We start from the raw sequence: 6,371 nt of genomic DNA, 5'->3' as shown, positions 1-6,371 counted from the left end.
ATGCTCGCATGCACGTACACCTCCAAACAAACAGAGGCGTCCCTGACGAGAATGAAGAGCGCACACATTACGTCATCCATCCATCTGGACTTAATTGGATTGAGCGTGACCTCTAAATGGTCAGTATAATTCTTACTTAAAGGTCAGACGCACAATAACATCCAATGCATAGTCTACAGTAAGAGGAGAAAGTTGTCTTGCTATATGATTCTGATTGGTTTTACAGTAAATGAGGAAGGAGTGTCTATTTCTATCTTCTTCTATGTTTTGTCTCTCTGCGACGTGTTTTGTTGCTATTTGGTGGTATAAAACCTCAAATAACTTGTGCTTTAAGGGATTCATGATTTATTGCAGAGCATGAGAAGAGGCGATTCATATTACTTTTATATGAGTATGTTAATTAGGAAGTTTTGGCCTGCAGTCGGGTTGGCTTAGCTTTACAGAAAGACTAAAGCAGAGTAAAAGCGCTAGCCCGACTCAGTCCAAAAGTAACAGTATCTGCCTCCCTGCACCTCTAAGGCTAACTAATTAAAATGCTCCATATCATTTTTTTAATCCGTACAAAACCCCAAAAAAATGTGCGACTATCATAATTGGCGGCTTTTCTTTTAGTTTTTTACTTTACTTCTTCTACAGTGGATTATGTGCCAGCAAAACAGCAAACAAGTGTAATTCCCAAAACATCAACATATTCTCTTTAAAGAGGTTGCCCAGTGATTTTGGAATGGACTTCTACAAAGTTGGGGCTTAAATGGACAAAGGATGGGTCCATTTTTAAGGACATTTCTTCCACTAGATGGAGCTATTTAATGTAAACATACATCCCAGAGTTTTTCTTTTTTTTCATGACCTTGCTGTTATGGGAATCGTGTGTTAGCTTAATGGCTATTTTGAGTGTTCAGCATTTCTGGGTGACTGTTTGCTGCTCCGGTATCTCTGGCTCTAATTCCTCCCTCTGTGTGTTTGATGGGTCATCAAACACCAACATATATATTCACTGTTACGCTCTCTGTGCTTTCACACAGCAACACAGCTTCACCATTTGAGGACGCATCTTCCCATTGTGGTGATACCCCATGTGTAAGTCTTAGGCAAACTGATAAAACCAGCAGTATTCAGTGCCCTGGAAGTACCCGGATGACGCAATGCAAACAGTCAAAAAATGCAGTGTAAAACGATGGACACTGCTCGCGTTTAACGGGCGCCATCTTGGCTACGTAGCAGAAAAGGAGGAGCCCTTCTGCCAGCTTTTCATGTATTTATTTATATGCTCCTGCCGCGATTGGGGAGGTGTCGCGGTTTCCACACGGGGTGGAGAAAGGGGTAAACAAGAGACAAAAAGAGGGCAAGCAGTGCGTTCATTTTGTCGGTTTTAGTTTCGCGGGTATCGCGAGCAGATTTGCGTACGTCACTTCCGCCAAGTGGTTAGCGTAAGTGTTTCATTTGATAGAGCGCTTATCAGTGACGGAGTGCACTACAGATGTTAGCGCACTGTATTGCTGTGTACTTTGTAAAGTGTTCGGTAACAGACACAGTTTTAGTGTCCCGCTTCATCTAATAAAGCCAAACATGAAATGGCTGCCATTAATTATTAAGGCTTGTGAGAGTTTTTGGCGTAGAAAACTTAAAGTAAAGTCTGATGGATTCCATGTGTCCACATAATCGCTGGAGACAACAGAGAAAGCACTCAGACGACAACTTCAGGTGAATATTTTAGATGTGTGTGAGTGCGATGGTAGTATTGGATGCTTTTTACATCAGCCTTTCAACAAGAAGTATGAATAAAATTATTCTTTTTGCTTTTCCCCAGAAGAGCTAAATGGTTATATTTTTGAGATTTGATGATATTCTGGGCGTCGGCCGTATAGCCGTATAGCTATCATCCTCACCAGTGAATTCTTGTGTGAGTGAGATGAGAGACTTTGTGTGAATGATTTGTATTTATTCCTCTGCCTGGCAGCGGTGCATGACGGCTTTGCTCTGTGCGTGTGATGTTATCTCAGCTTTTTTTTTTCCCCTTCCCCTCTCTACTTGATTAAACCTAAAAAGGTGAAACCAGGCGATGTTTAATATCCACCAGGTTCCTTGGAGGTCATTATACAAATGTGTAGAGATAAGGTGCAACTGCTCATAGAGCGTCCTAAAGTGCCCTTTGGATGAATTTACGTTAAAACGATGTTCTCAGTTAACCCTGAAGACGAAGGATAAATGTTAGCATCAGTAAAATGACTGACCTATCATATTTGAACTGAATGTGCTGCTCTTGCATGCATCCTGAGGTCCCTGCTTTTATTACTTTGCTGCTTTTGTGCCTCCTGTCACGGCTGCACGTGGGCGTTTTTTTAGTCCCTTACAGAAACATCTGAGCAATTTCTCAGTTGAGTATTAACTGTTGCATAACTTCTCTGTAAATTTAGCTCCAAATCATTTTCATCAATGCACTTACATACAAACCACTAGATATTTCTAGGTGCACATAAGGATAGGAAGGTCACAGTTACCTGTAGCAGAGACCGTTCAGCTTCCTGGATGTCTACTTCCTAGATATCTACTTCCTGTTTCTGTGCCACGTCGGTCTAATCACTGCAATGTACGTTATGAAGCCAGTGGCTGATCTATCAACTCCAATGACGTGAACGTGAACACAGGTCATGACAGACTTTTTCGTCCATAGTCTCCTGATCACTCTGACACTGACGTGGCATTTTCATCAGACAGACCTGTCTCAGCAGCACACGACTTTCATCCACACGACGTTCACAACGCTGCTCACTAACAGTAGCTTGCTAATAACATGATGAAACATCTGTCCTGACTCTAAAATATATCTTTTAAACACATCATACCTGCAGTGAGAACATTCTAATACCGTTAGCATAATGTCTAAAGTAATCCCAAGGACTTCATGACCCTATACGTTTGTTTAGCTCAAACTAATATATTTCTCACTTGTTCTAAATACTAATATGCTCACAGAGCAACATGGATGCATATATAAATATTACAAAGGGGATGGGCAGAAGTTTTATCACCGTGGTGGCAACGTTGCAGTGGTTTTAATTGCTTTCGATGGACGATGCGACAAATGCAGCCGATTTCCATTCAAAGCTTTATGTTTTTTGATGTTTTATCGGAGCAATAAAATTTAGTTTCATGTTTAAACTAGCTAGTCGTTACCAAAAACCTACGTAGGACCTCATTCTTGCCAATAACAAAACCTTTTTTTCTTGAGTCTCAATGCACCATTTACAATCTTACAAGGTTTTTTATGGTGTTGGCATGTGCTGATCTGAAACCAGTTTCTTTCAATATAAAGAACAATATATTCTTTGGGAAGGCCTTTGAGCATTTCAGAGTAATTTAATATCTTTTACTGTGCTTGTCAGTTTCTGAAATATATTACCTGACAGTAATTGTTAAACACCACTGACTTATTCATGAAGGTGATGTGGTTAAGTCTTTCTCGACATGTGAAGCAATGTATGCCAAATGAAGAGTAAGAGTTTACTAATATATAAAATGTTCAATTGCAAGTTCCTGCATATTTACTGTCTTTCTTTGCGCAATAGAGTCAACACAACTTGGCTTTGTTGTTGTCGATTGCCATCACCCAGTAAGACCTTTACTTTCCCGACATCTACAGACCCATTTGTAGTTTGGATCATATAATATATAGCTGAAAACAGCAGGAGACGGAACAACGTATATGCCACATATAGTTGGAAGATCTTCAAACCTCATCTATATTAACCTTTTCGTGAAGGATGAGAGGAAATCCATCGTGTTGCTGTATTCATGAGTACTTTCAATCGGGCTAATTGCATTCGCAATAAATACAGATGAGAGGAAGACACCTGGACTTATTTCCAGAAGGTAATCAAGCAAAACATCCAGGGATACATAAAAACATGAAATCAGGAGGATGTGTCTGTTTGAGGCCCTTTAATTCTCCATCTGGCCTTGCCTGCGACGGAAACCCTGTGATTATTGCGGAGCAGTACTTTCAATCAGTAACAGAGGATATCATTGTTTTCTGGTTTTGAGTAACGGTATATATGACCGGGTACATCTTGCCAAGCAACAAGCACACGCTTCCCTCGACACAGATACACAGACAACAAACAACTCCTCCTTCCCCTAAATTACTGTGATGGATAATCCATGCTGTTTTAGGCCCATTATCTCGACTGAGGCCTGGCTATTTCCATGACAACGAGTTACTGTATCTCTGCCGAAATCAGTCAGGCTCAAAGCTAATGGGTTATTATTATATGACTGACGATGTTGAGTCATTTTCTCTGCCTTGGGCTGATCTCCCTTGATTCTGCCAGCACCCCTTGCCCTCCCCCGCCTACACACACACACACACACACACACACACACACACACACACACACACACACATCTACCACCCGACGCTACCCCTCACTGCCGCCCAACTCCGACGAAGCCCGAGTCGGGATGGATACATTATCACAGGCGATTTGACACCGCTGTGTCATCGTGTAACAGCATCGAATCTGATTGTCTTCAAAGCAGCATCGCGACGGCTCGAGAAAGGAGCCCGCGACAAACGTACGACTACAAAGACAGCGTGGTAAACATTCTACGTGCTAAACACGAGCATGTTCACATCCAGCTCAAAGCAGTGAAGCTCCCACAGACAAACAGCTTCGGGTCTCTTTGATAGGTATCCAGGACTAGTTGGAAAGTTCTCACAGTCTTATTGCCTTTTGGCCCCGGCCTTGTCACAGCGCCTGAAGAGAGGAAAGATGTTGGACTCCAACAATAAACCAAAGCAAGTCAACTAAAGCAATTGAAACAAATACATTAACACATTTGGGGAGAGAAAAGCGGGACAATAATTGAAGGCCTTCGGAGTTCTGGACGTGCCCCGATACAACGCTGTCTCTCTCTCAACACATCTGAAGGTTTAGTGAGCCAGACTCGAATAAAGCTCAAAACATATAGATTAATAGAGCACAAAGCCTGCAGGCATAGGCATAGAGCACAAAGCCTGCATCACCGTGGGAATTACAAAACCGTACAAACGAATCCCCCCCCCCCCTCCCAGGCAGATCCAGATATTTAGAAAGCAAGATATCTGTAATGGGCGTAACGATTCAGACTCTCATGCTTTGAACAGTTCACACGCTCATGCGGCCCATGTCTGGGAGCGTCCAGCAAACCTCCCTGATCTGGGTTTTTTTTTATCTGGGAGTTTTATCTCTGGATAAAGTAAGAACTTTGGGGCCTTGAGGTGATACAAGTAACAACTGAGTTTTATTTCATCAGTAAACAACACCAGAAAATGGGATTCCACGGCTCATACATTTTCATGGCCCACATTTAGGGAAGGGGGAAGGTGTGGAAATTATTTATGTATCACTTGAGGACATGCTTTACATGAACAATAAAGCACAGAAAAATTAAAGAATCAATACATGAGATGTTTTTTAAATGAAAAAAAACAAAAAAACTCTTGTTGTACAAAGTGCATTCCTTTTAAGAGCACTTATGTGCAATATTTAATAAACCAGGATAGATTTAATGTCATTACAATTGAATAAAACATATTAAGCTGGCTTCAAGGACAAACACAAATGAGTTATTTTCAATGAATCTTTTCCTAAGGGTTCTCAAAAGGTAAAATATAAACAGTAGACTAATATTTCAAAGCAGAGAATATTGATTTTGGTTATTTTGGAGACAGCTGCAGAATCTACTCAAAATAAAAAAGAAACGTTTTTCAGTGCTAAAAAAGCATGATGTAACAAAACAAAAAAACTCAATTACACCGAGTGTCCTGAATTCTAACTGTCACTTAACTAAAATGAAAGTAATGTCCCCCAAATGTAGAAAAAGCAAACGTGAGGTATAGGCTACTCACTATATATATATATATATATATATATATATATATATATATATATATATATATATATATTTATATATATATGTATATATATATATATATATATATATATATATATATATATATATATATATATATATATATAATATAATATTATATTACTATATATTACTATTGATGCATTCTCTAGGGCAGCCTGTCCGATATTGCACCCAATGAGTAACAGGTCAAAAACCTACAAATGTCTTGTTAATTTGATCCAATTTTAGGATTACATCTCTGCAGTGCGATATCACCCACCTCTTCACACCGTTGCCCTCGAGCAAAGCAACCGGTATGGCTGCCAACATAAAGCAGAGCAGTGCAGGAAATGATGTATCTTCAACCCACACTGCAGGAAAGCTGTTTTGAGTACTTGAACAAATATACATATATATATATATATATATATATATATATATATATATATATATATACACATGTGTGTTTTTATTTA

Source organism: Clinocottus analis, unplaced genomic scaffold, assembly GCF_023055335.1.
Source record: "Clinocottus analis isolate CAN_PGR_092001 unplaced genomic scaffold, fCliAna1.0.p SCAF_9, whole genome shotgun sequence".
Classification (NCBI taxonomy): Eukaryota; Metazoa; Chordata; class Actinopteri; order Perciformes; family Cottidae; genus Clinocottus; species Clinocottus analis.
The sequence above is the reverse complement of the archived record's forward strand: the minus strand, read 5'-3'. Positions refer to the sequence as shown.